Raw genomic sequence first — 20,920 nt, forward strand, 5'->3', positions numbered from 1 at the left:
GGTAGAAAGCACATAACAATATCCAACTTCACAAATAATATCCAAATATGAATTTCATTCATATGTAATTCCCAAACATCCCTAGAGCACCTAAAAAATGTATCTAAGTATGAAACACAACGAAATATTAAAATCGTGCAATAATTGTGCGAATGGTTTTTATGCCCAGAACTGCTCAGAAACAAAGTCCGATGTTTTAAGCTGCAAAATCCTTTTGTAACTTTCACTTAACACTATGAAAAATTAACACCAACGCAAGTTTTACCAAGTTTCTCTGTTTGAGTGAGTTTAAAACATTGGATTCAAGATATTCAAATTCATTTCCATTTTAAAAACCCTGCTAAAACAATGCTTTCATATTTTAAAGCTTGACTCCAGTGAAAATCATTTTCAAAGGAAAACATAAAGTTTCAAAAGCATTAGGCTTCGAGTGCTCCCCCTATAAACTGCTGAAACAATTTAGCACACATTAAGCACCAATAACAACTTCATAAATAATATCCAAATATGAAGATCATTCCTCAAAATCCTTAGAGCACCTAAAAACGTATCTAAAAGCAAATAAGTATGAAACACAGCGAAAAATTAAAATCGTGCGATAATTGTGCGAATGGTTTCTATGCCCAGAATTGTTCGAAACCAAAGCCTGATGTTGTGAACTTCAAAATCCTTTGTATAACTTACACTTAACACTATGAAAAACAACAAAAGATTAAAATCACGCGAAAATTGTTCGAATGTTTTTTTATGCCCAGAATTGTTCGAAAACGAAGTCTGATATTTTGAGCTTCAAAATCCTTTCTAAGTTACGCTTAACACTGTGAAAAATTAAAAAACCAATGCTAGTTTTACCTTGTTTCATTGTTTGAGCAAGTTTTAAAACATTCGATTCAATATATTCAAATTCATTTCCATTTAAAAAACCTTCTAAAACAATTCTTTCATGTTTTTAAAAGCTGGACTATAGAGAAAATCATATTCGAAGAAAAACATAAAATTTCAAAAGCGTTGGGCTTTTAGCGCTCCTTCTATAAACTGCTAAAACAAGTTAGCAGACAACTAATCACATCAAGCGCCAATAACAACTTCACGAATAATATCCAAATATCAAGATCATTCATATGTAATTCCTCAACTCCTTAGAGCGCCTAAATTCGCATCTAAAAGCAAATAAGTACGAAACACAACGAAATATTAAAATCGTGCAATAATTGTGCGAATGGTTTTTATGCCCAAAATCGTTCAGAAAGAAAAGTCTGATGTTTTAAGCTCCAAAATCCTCTATAACTTACACTTAACACTATGAAAAATTAAAACCAATGGAGGTTTTTTATATGTTTCTTTGTTTGAGCAGGTTCGGAACATTGGATTCAGGATTTTCAAATTCGTTTCCATTTAAAAACCTTCTAAAACAATGCTTTCCTGTTTTAAAGCTTTACTCTGGTGAAAATCGTTTTCAAGGCAAAACATAAAATTTCAAAAGCTAACCCCCTATAAACTGGTAGAAAGCACATAACAATATCCAACTTCACAAATAATATCCAAATATGAATTTCATTCATATGTAATTCCCAAACATCCCTAGAGCACCTAAAAAATGTATCTAAGTATGAAACACAACGAAATATTAAAATCGTGCAATAATTGTGCGAATGGTTTTTATGCCCAGAACTGCTCAGAAACAAAGTCCGATGTTTTAAGCTGCAAAATCCTTTTGTAACTTTCACTTAACACTATGAAAAATTAACACCAACGCAAGTTTTACCAAGTTTCTCTGTTTGAGTGAGTTTAAAACATTGGATTCAAGATATTCAAATTCATTTCCATTTTAAAAACCCTGCTAAAACAATGCTTTCATATTTTAAAGCTTGACTCCAGTGAAAATCATTTTCAAAGGAAAACATAAAGTTTCAAAAGCATTAGGCTTCGAGTGCTCCCCCTATAAACTGCTGAAACAATTTAGCACACATTAAGCACCAATAACAACTTCATAAATAATATCCAAATATGAAGATCATTCCTCAAAATCCTTAGAGCACCTAAAAACGTATCTAAAAGCAAATAAGTATGAAACACAGCGAAAAATTAAAATCGTGCGATAATTGTGCGAATGGTTTCTATGCCCAGAATTGTTCGAAACCAAAGCCTGATGTTGTGAACTTCAAAATCCTTTGTATAACTTACACTTAACACTATGAAAAACAACAAAAGATTAAAATCACGCGAAAATTGTTCGATGTTTTTTTATGCCCAGAATTGTTCGAAAACGAAGTCTGATATTTTGAGCTTCAAAATCCTTTCTAAGTTACGCTTAACACTGTGAAAAATTAAAAAACCAATGCTAGTTTTACCTTGTTTCATTGTTTGAGCAAGTTTTAAAACATTCGATTCAATATATTCAAATTCATTTCCATTTAAAAAACCTTCTAAAACAATTCTTTCATGTTTTTAAAAGCTGGACTATAGAGAAAATCATATTCGAAGAAAAACATAAAATTTCAAAAGCGTTGGGCTTTTAGCGCTCCTTCTATAAACTGCTAAAACAAGTTAGCAGACAACTAATCACATCAAGCGCCAATAACAACTTCACGAATAATATCCAAATATCAAGATCATTCATATGTAATTCCTCAACTCCTTAGAGCGCCTAAATTCGCATCTAAAAGCAAATAAGTATGAAACACAACGAAATATTAAAATCGTGCAATAATTGTGCGAATGGTTTTTATGCCCAAAATCGTTCAGAAAGAAAAGTCTGATGTTTTAAGCTCCAAAATCCTCTATAACTTACACTTAACACTATGAAAAATTAAAACCAATGGAGGTTTTTTATATGTTTCTTTGTTTGAGCAGGTTCGGAACATTGGATTCAGGATTTTCAAATTCGTTTCCATTTAAAAACCTTCTAAAACAATGCTTTCCTGTTTTAAAGCTTTACTCTGGTGAAAATCGTTTTCAAGGCAAAACATAAAATTTCAAAAGCTAACCCCCTATAAACTGGTAGAAAGCACATAACAATATCCAACTTCACAAATAATATCCAAATATGAATTTCATTCATATGTAATTCCCAAACATCCCTAGAGCACCTAAAAAATGTATCTAAGTATGAAACACAACGAAATATTAAAATCGTGCAATAATTGTGCGAATGGTTTTTATGCCCAGAACTGCTCAGAAACAAAGTCCGATGTTTTAAGCTGCAAAATCCTTTTGTAACTTTCACTTAACACTATGAAAAATTAACACCAACGCAAGTTTTACCAAGTTTCTCTGTTTGAGTGAGTTTAAAACATTGGATTCAAGATATTCAAATTCATTTCCATTTTAGAAACCCTGCTAAAACAATGCTTTCATATTTTAAAGCTTGACTCCAGTGAAAATCATTTTCAAAGGAAAACATAAAGTTTCAAAAGCATTAGGCTTCGAGTGCTCCCCCTATAAACTGCTGAAACAATTTAGCACACATTAAGCACCAATAACAACTTCATAAATAATATCCAAATATGAAGATCATTCCTCAAAATCCTTAGAGCACCTAAAAACGTATCTAAAAGCAAATAAGTATGAAACACAGCGAAAAATTAAAATCGTGCGATAATTGTGCGAATGGTTTCTATGGCCAGAATTGTTCGAAACCAAAGCCTGATGTTGTGAACTTCAAAATCCTTTGTATAACTTACACTTAACACTATGAAAAACAACAAAAGATTAAAATCACGCGAAAATTGTTCGAATGTTTTTTTATGCCCCAGAATTGTTCGAAAACGAAGTCTGATATTTTGAGCTTCAAAATCCTTTCTAAGTTACGCTTAACACTGTGAAAAATTAAAAACCAATGCTAGTTTTACCTTGTTTCAATTGTTTGAGCAAGTTTTAAAACATTCGATTCAATATATTCAAATTCATTTCCATTTAAAAAACCTTCTAAAACAATTCTTCCATGTTTTTAAAAGCTGGACTATAGAGAAAATCATATTCGAAGAAAAACATAAAATTTCAAAAGCGTTGGGCTTTTAGCGCTCCTTCTATAAACTGCTAAAACAAGTTAGCAGACAACTAATCACATCAAGCGCCAATAACAACTTCACGAATAATATCCAAATATCAAGATCATTCATATGTAATTCCTCAACTCCTTAGAGCGCCTAAATTCGCATCTAAAAGCAAATAAGTATGAAACACAACGAAATATTAAAATCGTGCAATAATTGTGCGAATGGTTTTTATGCCCAAAATCGTTCAGAAAGAAAAGTCTGATGTTTTAAGCTCCAAAATCCTCTATAACTTACACTTAACACTATGAAAAATTAAAACCAATGGAGGTTTTTTATATGTTTCTTTGTTTGAGCAGGTTCGGAACATTGGATTCAGGATTTTCAAATTCGTTTCCATTTAAAAACCTTCTAAAACAATGCTTTCCTGTTTTAAAGCTTTACTCTGGTGAAAATCGTTTTCAAGGCAAAGCATAAAATTTCAAAAGCTAACCCCCTATAAACTGGTAGAAAGCACATAACAATATCCAACTTCACAAATAATATCCAAATATGAATTTCATTCATATGTAATTCCCAAACATCCCTAGAGCACCTAAAAAATGTATCTAAGTATGAAACACAACGAAATATTAAAATCGTGCAATAATTGTGCGAATGGTTTTTATGCCCAGAACTGCTCAGAAACAAAGTCCGATGTTTTAAGCTGCAAAATCCTTTTGTAACTTTCACTTAACACTATGAAAAAATTAACACCAACGCAAGTTTTACCAAGTTTCTCTGTTTGAGTGAGTTTAAAACATTGGATTCAAGATATTCAAATTCATTTCCATTTTAGAAACCCTGCTAAAACAATGCTTTCATATTTTAAAGCTTGACTCCAGTGAAAATCATTTTCAAAGGAAAACATAAAGTTTCAAAAGCATTAGGCTTCGAGTGCTCCCCCTATAAACTGCTGAAACAATTTAGCACACATTAAGCACCAATAACAACTTCATAAATAATATCCAAATATGAAGATCATTCCTCAAAATCCTTAGAGCACCTAAAAACGTATCTAAAAGCAAATAAGTATGAAACACAGCGAAAAATTAAAATCGTGCGATAATTGTGCGAATGGTTTCTATGGCCAGAATTGTTCGAAACCAAAGCCTGATGTTGTGAACTTCAAAATCCTTTGTATAACTTACACTTAACACTATGAAAAACAACAAAAGATTAAAATCACGCGAAAATTGTTCGAATGTTTTTTTATGCCCAGAATTGTTCGAAAACGAAGTCTGATATTTTGAGCTTCAAAATCCTTTCTAAGTTACGCTTAACACTGTGAAAAATTAAAAACCAATGCTAGTTTTACCTTGTTTCATTGTTTGAGCAAGTTTTAAAACATTCGATTCAATATATTCAAATTCATTTCCATTTAAAAAACCTTCTAAAACAATTCTTCCATGTTTTTAAAAGCTGGACTATAGAGAAAATCATATTCGAAGAAAAACATAAAATTTCAAAAGCGTTGGGCTTTTAGCGCTCCTTCTATAAACTGCTAAAACAAGTTAGCAGACAACTAATCACATCAAGCGCCAATAACAACTTCACGAATAATATCCAAATATCAAGATCATTCATATGTAATTCCTCAACTCCTTAGAGCGCCTAAATTCGCATCTAAAAGCAAATAAGTATGAAACACAACGAAATATTAAAATCGTGCAATAATTGTGCGAATGGTTTTTATGCCCAAAATCGTTCAGAAAGAAAAGTCTGATGTTTTAAGCTCCAAAATCCTCTATAACTTACACTTAACACTATGAAAAATTAAAACCAATGGAGGTTTTTTATATGTTTCTTTGTTTGAGCAGGTTCGGAACATTGGATTCAGGATTTTCAAATTCGTTTCCATTTAAAAACCTTCTAAAACAATGCTTTCCTGTTTTAAAGCTTTACTCTGGTGAAAATCGTTTTCAAGGCAAAGCATAAAATTTCAAAAGCTAACCCCCTATAAACTGGTAGAAAGCACATAACAATATCCAACTTCACAAATAATATCCAAATATGAATTTCATTCATATGTAATTCCCAAACATCCCTAGAGCACCTAAAAAATGTATCTAAGTATGAAACACAACGAAATATTAAAATCGTGCAATAATTGTGCGAATGGTTTTTATGCCCAGAACTGCTCAGAAACAAAGTCCGATGTTTTAAGCTGCAAAATCCTTTTGTAACTTTCACTTAACACTATGAAAAATTAACACCAACGCAAGTTTTACCAAGTTTCTCTGTTTGAGTGAGTTTAAAACATTGGATTCAAGATATTCAAATTCATTTCCATTTTAGAAACCCTGCTAAAACAATGCTTTCATATTTTAAAGCTTGACTCCAGTGAAAATCATTTTCAAAGGAAAACATAAAGTTTCAAAAGCATTAGGCTTCGAGTGCTCCCCCTATAAACTGCTGAAACAATTTAGCACACATTAAGCACCAATAACAACTTCATAAATAATATCCAAATATGAAGATCATTCCTCAAAATCCTTAGAGCACCTAAAAACGTATCTAAAAGCAAATAAGTATGAAACACAGCGAAAAATTAAAATCGTGCGATAATTGTGCGAATGGTTTCTATGGCCAGAATTGTTCGAAACCAAAGCCTGATGTTGTGAACTTCAAAATCCTTTGTATAACTTACACTTAACACTATGAAAAACAACAAAAGATTAAAATCACGCGAAAATTGTTCGAATGTTTTTTTATGCCCAGAATTGTTCGAAAACGAAGTCTGATATTTTGAGCTTCAAAATCCTTTCTAAGTTACGCTTAACACTGTGAAAAATTAAAAACCAATGCTAGTTTTACCTTGTTTCATTGTTTGAGCAAGTTTTAAAACATTCGATTCAATATATTCAAATTCATTTCCATTTAAAAAACCTTCTAAAACAATTCTTCCATGTTTTTAAAAGCTGGACTATAGAGAAAATCATATTCGAAGAAAAACATAAAATTTCAAAAGCGTTGGGCTTTTAGCGCTCCTTCTATAAACTGCTAAAACAAGTTAGCAGACAACTAATCACATCAAGCGCCAATAACAACTTCACGAATAATATCCAAATATCAAGATCATTCATATGTAATTCCTCAACTCCTTAGAGCGCCTAAATTCGCATCTAAAAGCAAATAAGTATGAAACACAACGAAATATTAAAATCGTGCAATAATTGTGCGAATGGTTTTTATGCCCAAAATCGTTCAGAAAGAAAAGTCTGATGTTTTAAGCTCCAAAATCCTCTATAACTTACACTTAACACTATGAAAAATTAAAACCAATGGAGGTTTTTTATATGTTTCTTTGTTTGAGCAGGTTCGGAACATTGGATTCAGGATTTTCAAATTCGTTTCCATTTAAAAACCTTCTAAAACAATGCTTTCCTGTTTTAAAGCTTTACTCTGGTGAAAATCGTTTTCAAGGCAAAGCATAAAATTTCAAAAGCTAACCCCCTATAAACTGGTAGAAAGCACATAACAATATCCAACTTCACAAATAATATCCAAATATGAATTTCATTCATATGTAATTCCCAAACATCCCTAGAGCACCTAAAAAATGTATCTAAGTATGAAACACAACGAAATATTAAAATCGTGCAATAATTGTGCGAATGGTTTTTATGCCCAGAACTGCTCAGAAACAAAGTCCGATGTTTTAAGCTGCAAAATCCTTTTGTAACTTTCACTTAACACTATGAAAAATTAACACCAACGCAAGTTTTACCAAGTTTCTCTGTTTGAGTGAGTTTAAAACATTGGATTCAAGATATTCAAATTCATTTCCATTTTAGAAACCCTGCTAAAACAATGCTTTCATATTTTAAAGCTTGACTCCAGTGAAAATCATTTTCAAAGGAAAACATAAAGTTTCAAAAGCATTAGGCTTCGAGTGCTCCCCCTATAAACTGCTGAAACAATTTAGCACACATTAAGCACCAATAACAACTTCATAAATAATATCCAAATATGAAGATCATTCCTCAAAATCCTTAGAGCACCTAAAAACGTATCTAAAAGCAAATAAGTATGAAACACAGCGAAAAATTAAAATCGTGCGATAATTGTGCGAATGGTTTCTATGGCCAGAATTGTTCGAAACCAAAGCCTGATGTTGTGAACTTCAAAATCCTTTGTATAACTTACACTTAACACTATGAAAAACAACAAAAGATTAAAATCACGCGAAAATTGTTCGAATGTTTTTTTATGCCCAGAATTGTTCGAAAACGAAGTCTGATATTTTGAGCTTCAAAATCCTTTCTAAGTTACGCTTAACACTGTGAAAAATTAAAAACCAATGCTAGTTTTACCTTGTTTCATTGTTTGAGCAAGTTTTAAAACATTCGATTCAATATATTCAAATTCATTTCCATTTAAAAAACCTTCTAAAACAATTCTTCCATGTTTTTAAAAGCTGGACTATAGAGAAAATCATATTCGAAGAAAAACATAAAATTTCAAAAGCGTTGGGCTTTTAGCGCTCCTTCTATAAACTGCTAAAACAAGTTAGCAGACAACTAATCACATCAAGCGCCAATAACAACTTCACGAATAATATCCAAATATCAAGATCATTCATATGTAATTCCTCAACTCCTTAGAGCGCCTAAATTCGCATCTAAAAGCAAATAAGTATGAAACACAACGAAATATTAAAATCGTGCAATAATTGTGCGAATGGTTTTTATGCCCAAAATCGTTCAGAAAGAAAAGTCTGATGTTTTAAGCTCCAAAATCCTCTATAACTTACACTTAACACTATGAAAAATTAAAACCAATGGAGGTTTTTTATATGTTTCTTTGTTTGAGCAGGTTCGGAACATTGGATTCAGGATTTTCAAATTCGTTTCCATTTAAAAACCTTCTAAAACAATGCTTTCCTGTTTTAAAGCTTTACTCTGGTGAAAATCGTTTTCAAGGCAAAGCATAAAATTTCAAAAGCTAACCCCCTATAAACTGGTAGAAAGCACATAACAATATCCAACTTCACAAATAATATCCAAATATGAATTTCATTCATATGTAATTCCCAAACATCCCTAGAGCACCTAAAAAATGTATCTAAGTATGAAACACAACGAAATATTAAAATCGTGCAATAATTGTGCGAATGGTTTTTATGCCCAGAACTGCTCAGAAACAAAGTCCGATGTTTTAAGCTGCAAAATCCTTTTGTAACTTTCACTTAACACTATGAAAAATTAACACCAACGCAAGTTTTACCAAGTTTCTCTGTTTGAGTGAGTTTAAAACATTGGATTCAAGATATTCAAATTCATTTCCATTTTAGAAACCCTGCTAAAACAATGCTTTCATATTTTAAAGCTTGACTCCAGTGAAAATCATTTTCAAAGGAAAACATAAAGTTTCAAAAGCATTAGGCTTCGAGTGCTCCCCCTATAAACTGCTGAAACAATTTAGCACACATTAAGCACCAATAACAACTTCATAAATAATATCCAAATATGAAGATCATTCCTCAAAATCCTTAGAGCACCTAAAAACGTATCTAAAAGCAAATAAGTATGAAACACAGCGAAAAATTAAAATCGTGCGATAATTGTGCGAATGGTTTCTATGGCCAGAATTGTTCGAAACCAAAGCCTGATGTTGTGAACTTCAAAATCCTTTGTATAACTTACACTTAACACTATGAAAAACAACAAAAGATTAAAATCACGCGAAAATTGTTCGAATGTTTTTTTATGCCCAGAATTGTTCGAAAACGAAGTCTGATATTTTGAGCTTCAAAATCCTTTCTAAGTTACGCTTAACACTGTGAAAAATTAAAAACCAATGCTAGTTTTACCTTGTTTCATTGTTTGAGCAAGTTTTAAAACATTCGATTCAATATATTCAAATTCATTTCCATTTAAAAAACCTTCTAAAACAATTCTTCCATGTTTTTAAAAGCTGGACTATAGAGAAAATCATATTCGAAGAAAAACATAAAATTTCAAAAGCGTTGGGCTTTTAGCGCTCCTTCTATAAACTGCTAAAACAAGTTAGCAGACAACTAATCACATCAAGCGCCAATAACAACTTCACGAATAATATCCAAATATCAAGATCATTCATATGTAATTCCTCAACTCCTTAGAGCGCCTAAATTCGCATCTAAAAGCAAATAAGTATGAAACACAACGAAATATTAAAATCGTGCAATAATTGTGCGAATGGTTTTTATGCCCAAAATCGTTCAGAAAGAAAAGTCTGATGTTTTAAGCTCCAAAATCCTCTATAACTTACACTTAACACTATGAAAAATTAAAACCAATGGAGGTTTTTTATATGTTTCTTTGTTTGAGCAGGTTCGGAACATTGGATTCAGGATTTTCAAATTCGTTTCCATTTAAAAACCTTCTAAAACAATGCTTTCCTGTTTTAAAGCTTTACTCTGGTGAAAATCGTTTTCAAGGCAAAGCATAAAATTTCAAAAGCTAACCCCCTATAAACTGGTAGAAAGCACATAACAATATCCAACTTCACAAATAATATCCAAATATGAATTTCATTCATATGTAATTCCCAAACATCCCTAGAGCACCTAAAAAATGTATCTAAGTATGAAACACAACGAAATATTAAAATCGTGCAATAATTGTGCGAATGGTTTTTATGCCCAGAACTGCTCAGAAACAAAGTCCGATGTTTTAAGCTGCAAAATCCTTTTGTAACTTTCACTTAACACTATGAAAAATTAACACCAACGCAAGTTTTACCAAGTTTCTCTGTTTGAGTGAGTTTAAAACATTGGATTCAAGATATTCAAATTCATTTCCATTTTAGAAACCCTGCTAAAACAATGCTTTCATATTTTAAAGCTTGACTCCAGTGAAAATCATTTTCAAAGGAAAACATAAAGTTTCAAAAGCATTAGGCTTCGAGTGCTCCCCCTATAAACTGCTGAAACAATTTAGCACACATTAAGCACCAATAACAACTTCATAAATAATATCCAAATATGAAGATCATTCCTCAAAATCCTTAGAGCACCTAAAAACGTATCTAAAAGCAAATAAGTATGAAACACAGCGAAAAATTAAAATCGTGCGATAATTGTGCGAATGGTTTCTATGGCCAGAATTGTTCGAAACCAAAGCCTGATGTTGTGAACTTCAAAATCCTTTGTATAACTTACACTTAACACTATGAAAAACAACAAAAGATTAAAATCACGCGAAAATTGTTCGAATGTTTTTTTATGCCCAGAATTGTTCGAAAACGAAGTCTGATATTTTGAGCTTCAAAATCCTTTCTAAGTTACGCTTAACACTGTGAAAAATTAAAAACCAATGCTAGTTTTACCTTGTTTCATTGTTTGAGCAAGTTTTAAAACATTCGATTCAATATATTCAAATTCATTTCCATTTAAAAAACCTTCTAAAACAATTCTTCCATGTTTTTAAAAGCTGGACTATAGAGAAAATCATATTCGAAGAAAAACATAAAATTTCAAAAGCGTTGGGCTTTTAGCGCTCCTTCTATAAACTGCTAAAACAAGTTAGCAGACAACTAATCACATCAAGCGCCAATAACAACTTCACGAATAATATCCAAATATCAAGATCATTCATATGTAATTCCTCAACTCCTTAGAGCGCCTAAATTCGCATCTAAAAGCAAATAAGTATGAAACACAACGAAATATTAAAATCGTGCAATAATTGTGCGAATGGTTTTTATGCCCAAAATCGTTCAGAAAGAAAAGTCTGATGTTTTAAGCTCCAAAATCCTCTATAACTTACACTTAACACTATGAAAAATTAAAACCAATGGAGGTTTTTTATATGTTTCTTTGTTTGAGCAGGTTCGGAACATTGGATTCAGGATTTTCAAATTCGTTTCCATTTAAAAACCTTCTAAAACAATGCTTTCCTGTTTTAAAGCTTTACTCTGGTGAAAATCGTTTTCAAGGCAAAGCATAAAATTTCAAAAGCTAACCCCCTATAAACTGGTAGAAAGCACATAACAATATCCAACTTCACAAATAATATCCAAATATGAATTTCATTCATATGTAATTCCCAAACATCCCTAGAGCACCTAAAAAATGTATCTAAGTATGAAACACAACGAAATATTAAAATCGTGCAATAATTGTGCGAATGGTTTTTATGCCCAGAACTGCTCAGAAACAAAGTCCGATGTTTTAAGCTGCAAAATCCTTTTGTAACTTTCACTTAACACTATGAAAAATTAACACCAACGCAAGTTTTACCAAGTTTCTCTGTTTGAGTGAGTTTAAAACATTGGATTCAAGATATTCAAATTCATTTCCATTTTAGAAACCCTGCTAAAACAATGCTTTCATATTTTAAAGCTTGACTCCAGTGAAAATCATTTTCAAAGGAAAACATAAAGTTTCAAAAGCATTAGGCTTCGAGTGCTCCCCCTATAAACTGCTGAAACAATTTAGCACACATTAAGCACCAATAACAACTTCATAAATAATATCCAAATATGAAGATCATTCCTCAAAATCCTTAGAGCACCTAAAAACGTATCTAAAAGCAAATAAGTATGAAACACAGCGAAAAATTAAAATCGTGCGATAATTGTGCGAATGGTTTCTATGGCCAGAATTGTTCGAAACCAAAGCCTGATGTTGTGAACTTCAAAATCCTTTGTATAACTTACACTTAACACTATGAAAAACAACAAAAGATTAAAATCACGCGAAAATTGTTCGAATGTTTTTTTATGCCCAGAATTGTTCGAAAACGAAGTCTGATATTTTGAGCTTCAAAATCCTTTCTAAGTTACGCTTAACACTGTGAAAAATTAAAAACCAATGCTAGTTTTACCTTGTTTCATTGTTTGAGCAAGTTTTAAAACATTCGATTCAATATATTCAAATTCATTTCCATTTAAAAAACCTTCTAAAACAATTCTTCCATGTTTTTAAAAGCTGGACTATAGAGAAAATCATATTCGAAGAAAAACATAAAATTTCAAAAGCGTTGGGCTTTTAGCGCTCCTTCTATAAACTGCTAAAACAAGTTAGCAGACAACTAATCACATCAAGCGCCAATAACAACTTCACGAATAATATCCAAATATCAAGATCATTCATATGTAATTCCTCAACTCCTTAGAGCGCCTAAATTCGCATCTAAAAGCAAATAAGTATGAAACACAACGAAATATTAAAATCGTGCAATAATTGTGCGAATGGTTTTTATGCCCAAAATCGTTCAGAAAGAAAAGTCTGATGTTTTAAGCTCCAAAATCCTCTATAACTTACACTTAACACTATGAAAAATTAAAACCAATGGAGGTTTTTTATATGTTTCTTTGTTTGAGCAGGTTCGGAACATTGGATTCAGGATTTTCAAATTCGTTTCCATTTAAAAACCTTCTAAAACAATGCTTTCCTGTTTTAAAGCTTTACTCTGGTGAAAATCGTTTTCAAGGCAAAGCATAAAATTTCAAAAGCTAACCCCCTATAAACTGGTAGAAAGCACATAACAATATCCAACTTCACAAATAATATCCAAATATGAATTTCATTCATATGTAATTCCCAAACATCCCTAGAGCACCTAAAAAATGTATCTAAGTATGAAACACAACGAAATATTAAAATCGTGCAATAATTGTGCGAATGGTTTTTATGCCCAGAACTGCTCAGAAACAAAGTCCGATGTTTTAAGCTGCAAAATCCTTTTGTAACTTTCACTTAACACTATGAAAAATTAACACCAACGCAAGTTTTACCAAGTTTCTCTGTTTGAGTGAGTTTAAAACATTGGATTCAAGATATTCAAATTCATTTCCATTTTAAAAACCCTGCTAAAACAATGCTTTCATATTTTAAAGCTTGACTCCAGTGAAAATCATTTTCAAAGGAAAACATAAAGTTTCAAAAGCATTAGGCTTCGAGTGCTCCCCCTATAAACTGCTGAAACAATTTAGCACACATTAAGCACCAATAACAACTTCATAAATAATATCCAAATATGAAGATCATTCCTCAAAATCCTTAGAGCACCTAAAAACGTATCTAAAAGCAAATAAGTATGAAACACAGCGAAAAATTAAAATCGTGCGATAATTGTGCGAATGGTTTCTATGGCCAGAATTGTTCGAAACCAAAGCCTGATGTTGTGAACTTCAAAATCCTTTGTATAACTTACACTTAACACTATGAAAAACAACAAAAGATTAAAATCACGCGAAAATTGTTCGAATGTTTTTTTATGCCCAGAATTGTTCGAAAACGAAGTCTGATATTTTGAGCTTCAAAATCCTTTCTAAGTTACGCTTAACACTGTGAAAAATTAAAAACCAATGCTAGTTTTACCTTGTTTCATTGTTTGAGCAAGTTTTAAAACATTCGATTCAATATATTCAAATTCATTTCCATTTAAAAAACCTTCTAAAACAATTCTTCCATGTTTTTAAAAGCTGGACTATAGAGAAAATCATATTCGAAGAAAAACATAAAATTTCAAAAGCGTTGGGCTTTTAGCGCTCCTTCTATAAACTGCTAAAACAAGTTAGCAGACAACTAATCACATCAAGCGCCAATAACAACTTCACGAATAATATCCAAATATCAAGATCATTCATATGTAATTCCTCAACTCCTTAGAGCGCCTAAATTCGCATCTAAAAGCAAATAAGTATGAAACACAACGAAATATTAAAATCGTGCAATAATTGTGCGAATGGTTTTTATGCCCAAAATCGTTCAGAAAGAAAAGTCTGATGTTTTAAGCTCCAAAATCCTCTATAACTTACACTTAACACTATGAAAAATTAAAACCAATGGAGGTTTTTTATATGTTTCTTTGTTTGAGCAGGTTCGGAACATTGGATTCAGGATTTTCAAATTCGTTTCCATTTAAAAACCTTCTAAAACAATGCTTTCCTGTTTTAAAGCTTTACTCTGGTGAAAATCGTTTTCAAGGCAAAGCATAAAATTTCAAAAGCTAACCCCCTATAAACTGGTAGAAAGCACATAACAATATCCAACTTCACAAATAATATCCAAATATGAATTTCATTCATATGTAATTCCCAAACATCCCTAGAGCACCTAAAAAATGTATCTAAGTATGAAACACAACGAAATATTAAAATCGTGCAATAATTGTGCGAATGGTTTTTATGCCCAGAACTGCTCAGAAACAAAGTCCGATGTTTTAAGCTGCAAAATCCTTTTGTAACTTTCACTTAACACTATGAAAAATTAACACCAACGCAAGTTTTACCAAGTTTCTCTGTTTGAGTGAGTTTAAAACATTGGATTCAAGATATTCAAATTCATTTCCATTTTAAAAACCCTGCTAAAACAATGCTTTCATATTTTAAAGCTTGACTCCAGTGAAAATCATTTTCAAAGGAAAACATAAAGTTTCAAAAGCATTAGGCTTCGAGTGCTCCCCCTATAAACTGCTGAAACAATTTAGCACACATTAAGCACCAATAACAACTTCATAAATAATATCCAAATATGAAGATCATTCCTCAAAATCCTTAGAGCACCTAAAAACGTATCTAAAAGCAAATAAGTATGAAACACAGCGAAAAATTAAAATCGTGCGATAATTGTGCGAATGGTTTCTATGGCCAGAATTGTTCGAAACCAAAGCCTGATGTTGTGAACTTCAAAATCCTTTGTATAACTTACACTTAACACTATGAAAAACAACAAAAGATTAAAATCACGCGAAAATTGTTCGAATGTTTTTTTATGCCCAGAATTGTTCGAAAACGAAGTCTGATATTTTGAGCTTCAAAATCCTTTCTAAGTTACGCTTAACACTGTGAAAAATTAAAAACCAATGCTAGTTTTACCTTGTTTCATTGTTTGAGCAAGTTTTAAAACATTCGATTCAATATATTCAAATTCATTTCCATTTAAAAAACCTTCTAAAACAATTCTTCCATGTTTTTAAAAGCTGGACTATAGAGAAAATCATATTCGAAGAAAAACATAAAATTTCAAAAGCGTTGGGCTTTTAGCGCTCCTTCTATAAACTGCTAAAACAAGTTAGCAGACAACTAATCACATCAAGCGCCAATAACAACTTCACGAATAATATCCAAATATCAAGATCATTCATATGTAATTCCTCAACTCCTTAGAGCGCCTAAATTCGCATCTAAAAGCAAATAAGTATGAAACACAACGAAATATTAAAATCGTGCAATAATTGTGCGAATGGTTTTTATGCCCAAAATCGTTCAGAAAGAAAAGTCTGATGTTTTAAGCTCCAAAATCCTCTATAACTTACACTTAACACTATGAAAAATTAAAACCAATGGAGGTTTTTTATATGTTTCTTTGTTTGAGCAGGTTCGGAACATTGGATTCAGGATTTTCAAATTCGTTTCCATTTAAAAACCTTCTAAAACAATGCTTTCCTGTTTTAAAGCTTTACTCTGGTGAAAATCGTTTTCAAGGCAAAGCATAAAATTTCAAAAGCTAACCCCCTATAAACTGGTAGAAAGCACATAACAATATCCAACTTCACAAATAATATCCAAATATGAATTTCATTCATATGTAATTCCCAAACATCCCTAGAGCACCTAAAAAATGTATCTAAGTATGAAACACAACGAAATATTAAAATCGTGCAATAATTGTGCGAATGGTTTTTATGCCCAGAACTGCTCAGAAACAAAGTCCGATGTTTTAAGCTGCAAAATCCTTTTGTAACTTTCACTTAACACTATGAAAAATTAACACCAACGCAAGTTTTACCAAGTTTCTCTGTTTGAGTGAGTTTAAAACATTGGATTCAAGATATTCAAATTCATTTCCATTTTAGAAACCCTGCTAAAACAATGCTTTCATATTTTAAAGCTTGACTCCAGTGAAAATCATTTTCAAAGGAAAACATAAAGTTTCAAAAGCATTAGGCTTCGAGTGCTCCCCCTATAAACTGCTGAAACAATTTAGCACACATTAAGCACCAATAACAACTTCATAAATAATATCCAAATATGAAGATCATTCCTCAAAATCCTTAGAGCACCTAAAAACGTATCTAAAAGCAAATAAGTATGAAACACAGCGAAAAATTAAAATCGTGCGATAATTGTGCGAATGGTTTCTATGGCCAGAATTGTTCGAAACCAAAGCCTGATGTTGTGAACTTCAAAATCCTTTGTATAACTTACACTTAACACTATGAAAAACAACAAAAGATTAAAATCACGCGAAAATTGTTCGAATGTTTTTTTATGCCCAGAATTGTTCGAAAACGAAGTCTGATATTTTGAGCTTCAAAATCCTTTCTAAGTTACGCTTAACACTGTGAAAAATTAAAAACCAATGCTAGTTTTACCTTGTTTCATTGTTTGAGCAAGTTTTAAAACATTCGATTCAATATATTCAAATTCATTTCCATTTAAAAAACCTTCTAAAACAATTCTTCCATGTTTTTAAAAGCTGGACTATAGAGAAAATCATATTCGAAGAAAAACATAAAATTTCAAAAGCGTTGGGCTTTTAGCGCTCCTTCTATAAACTGCTAAAACAAGTTAGCAGACAACTAATCACATCAAGCGCCAATAACAACTTCACGAATAATATCCAAATATCAAGATCATTCATATGTAATTCCTCAACTCCTTAGAGCGCCTAAATTCGCATCTAAAAGCAAATAAGTATGAAACACAACGAAATATTAAAATCGTGCAATAATTGTGCGAATGGTTTTTATGCCCAAAATCGTTCAGAAAGAAAAGTCTGATGTTTTAAGCTCCAAAATCCTCTATAACTTACACTTAACACTATGAAAAATTAAAACCAATGGAGGTTTTTTATATGTTTCTTTGTTTGAGCAGGTTCGGAACATTGGATTCAGGATTTTCAAATTCGTTTCCATTTAAAAACCTTCTAAAACAATGCTTTCCTGTTTTAAAGCTTTACTCTGGTGAAAATCGTTTTCAAGGCAAAACATAAAATTTCAAAAGCTAACCCCCTATAAACTGGTAGAAAGCACATAACAATATCCAACTTCACAAATAATATCCAAATATGAATTTCATTCATATGTAATTCCCAAACATCCCTAGAGCACCTAAAAAATGTATCTAAGTATGAAACACAACGAAATATTAAAATCGTGCAATAATTGTGCGAATGGTTTTTATGCCCAGAACTGCTCAGAAACAAAGTCCGATGTTTTAAGCTGCAAAATCCTTTTGTAACTTTCACTTAACACTATGAAAAATTAACACCAACGCAAGTTTTACCAAGTTTCTCTGTTTGAGTGAGTTTAAAACATTGGATTCAAGATATTCAAATTCATTTCCATTTTAGAAACCCTGCTAAAACAATGCTTTCATATTTTAAAGCTTGACTCCAGTGAAAATCATTTTCAAAGGAAAACATAAAGTTTCAAAAGCATTAGGCTTCGAGTGCTCCCCCTATAAACTGCTGAAACAATTTAGCACACATTAAGCACCAATAACAACTTCATAAATAATATCCAAATATGAAGATCATTCCTCAAAATCCTTAGAGCACCTAAAAACGTATCTAAAAGCAAATAAGTATGAAACACAGCGAAAAATTAAAATCGTGCGATAATTGTGCGAATGGTTTCTATGGCCAGAATTGTTCGAAACCAAAGCCTGATGTTGTGAACTTCAAAATCCTTTGTATAACTTACACTTAACACTATGAAAAACAACAAAAGATTAAAATCACGCGAAAATTGTTCGAATGTTTTTTTATGCCCAGAATTGTTCGAAAACGAAGTCTGATATTTTGAGCTTCAAAATCCTTTCTAAGTTACGCTTAACACTGTGAAAAATTAAAAACCAATGCTAGTTTTACCTTGTTTCATTGTTTGAGCAAGTTTTAAAACATTCGATTCAATATATTCAAATTCATTTCCATTTAAAAAACCTTCTAAAACAATTCTTCCATGTTTTTAAAAGCTGGACTATAGAGAAAATCATATTCGAAGAAAAACATAAAATTTCAAAAGCGTTGGGCTTTTAGCGCTCCTTCTATAAACTGCTAAAACAAGTTAGCAGACAACTAATCACATCAAGCGCCAATAACAACTTCACGAATAATATCCAAATATCAAGATCATTCATATGTAATTCCTCAACTCCTTAGAGCGCCTAAATTCGCATCTAAAAGCAAATAAGTATGAAACACAACGAAATATTAAAATCGTGCAATAATTGTGCGAATGGTTTTTATGCCCAAAATCGTTCAGAAAGAAAAGTCTGATGTTTTAAGCTCCAAAATCCTCTATAACTTACACTTAACACTATGAAAAATTAAAACCAATGGAGGTTTTTTATATGTTTCTTTGTTTGAGCAGGTTCGGAACATTGGATTCAGGATTTTCAAATTCGTTTCCATTTAAAAACCTTCTAAAACAATGCTTTCCTGTTTTAAAGCTTTACTCTGGTGAAAATCGTTTTCAAGGCAAAACATAAAATTTCAAAAGCTAACCCCCTATAAACTGGTAGAAAGCACATAACAATATCCAACTTCACAAATAATATCCAAATATGAATTTCATTCATATGTAATTCCCAAACATCCCTAGAGCACCTAAAAAATGTATCTAAGTATGAAACACAACGAAATATTAAAATCGTGCAATAATTGTGCGAATGATTTTTATGCCCAGAACTGCTCAGAAACAAAGTCCGATGTTTTAAGCTGCAAAATCCTTTTGTAACTTTCACTTAACACTATGAAAAATTAACACCAACGCAAGTTTTACCAAGTTTCTCTGTTTGAGTGAGTTTAAAACATTGGATTCAAGATATTCAAATTCATTTCCATTTTAGAAACCCTGCTAAAACAATGCTTTCATATTTTAAAGCTTGACTCCAGTGAAAATCATTTTCAAAGGAAAACATAAAGTTTCAAAAGCATTAGGCTTCGAGTGCTCCCCCTATAAACTGCTGAAACAATTTAGCACACATTAAGCACCAATAACAACTTCATAAATAATATCCAAATATGAAGATCATTCCTCAAAATCCTTAGAGCACCTAAAAACGTATCTAAAAGCAAATAAGTATGAAACACAGCGAAAAATTAAAATCGTGCGATAATTGTGCGAATGGTTTCTATGGCCAGAATTGTTCGAAACCAAAGCCTGATGTTGTGAACTTCAAAATCCTTTGTATAACTTACACTTAACACTATGAAAAACAACAAAAGATTAAAATCACGCGAAAATTGTTCGAATGTTTTTTTATGCCCAGAATTGTTCGAAAACGAAGTCTGATATTTTGAGCTTCAAAATCCTTTCTAAGTTACGCTTAACACTGTGAAAAATTAAAAACCAATGCTAGTTTTACCTTGTTTCATTGTTTGAGCAAGTTTTAAAACATTCGATTCAATATATTCAAATTCATTTCCATTTAAAAAACCTTCTAAAACAATTCTTCCATGTTTTTAAAAGCTGGACTATAGAGAAAATCATATTCGAAGAAAAACATAAAATTTCAAAAGCGTTGGGCTTTTAGCGCTCCTTCTATAAACTGCTAAAACAAGTTAGCAGACAACTAATCACATCAAGCGCCAATAACAACTTCACAAATAATATCCAAATATCAAGATCATTCATATGTAATTCCTCAACTCCTTAGAGCGCCTAAATTCGCATCTAAAAGCAAATAATTATGAAACACAACGAAATATTAAAATCGTGCAATAATTGTGCGAATGGTTTTTATGCCCAAAATCGTTCAGAAAGAAAAGTCTGATGTTTTAAGCTCCAAAATCCTCTATAACTTACACTTAACACTATGAAAAATTAAAACCAATGGAGGTTTTTTATATGTTTCTTTGTTTGAGCAGGTTCGGAACATTGGATTCAGGATTTTCAAATTCGTTTCCATTTAAAAACCTTCTAAAACAATGCTTTCCTGTTTTA

This window comes from Durio zibethinus, chromosome 10 (assembly GCF_047325235.1).
Source record: "Durio zibethinus cultivar Kanyao isolate XHJ-2024 chromosome 10, ASM4732523v1, whole genome shotgun sequence".
NCBI classification, from domain to species: Eukaryota; Viridiplantae; Streptophyta; class Magnoliopsida; order Malvales; family Malvaceae; genus Durio; species Durio zibethinus.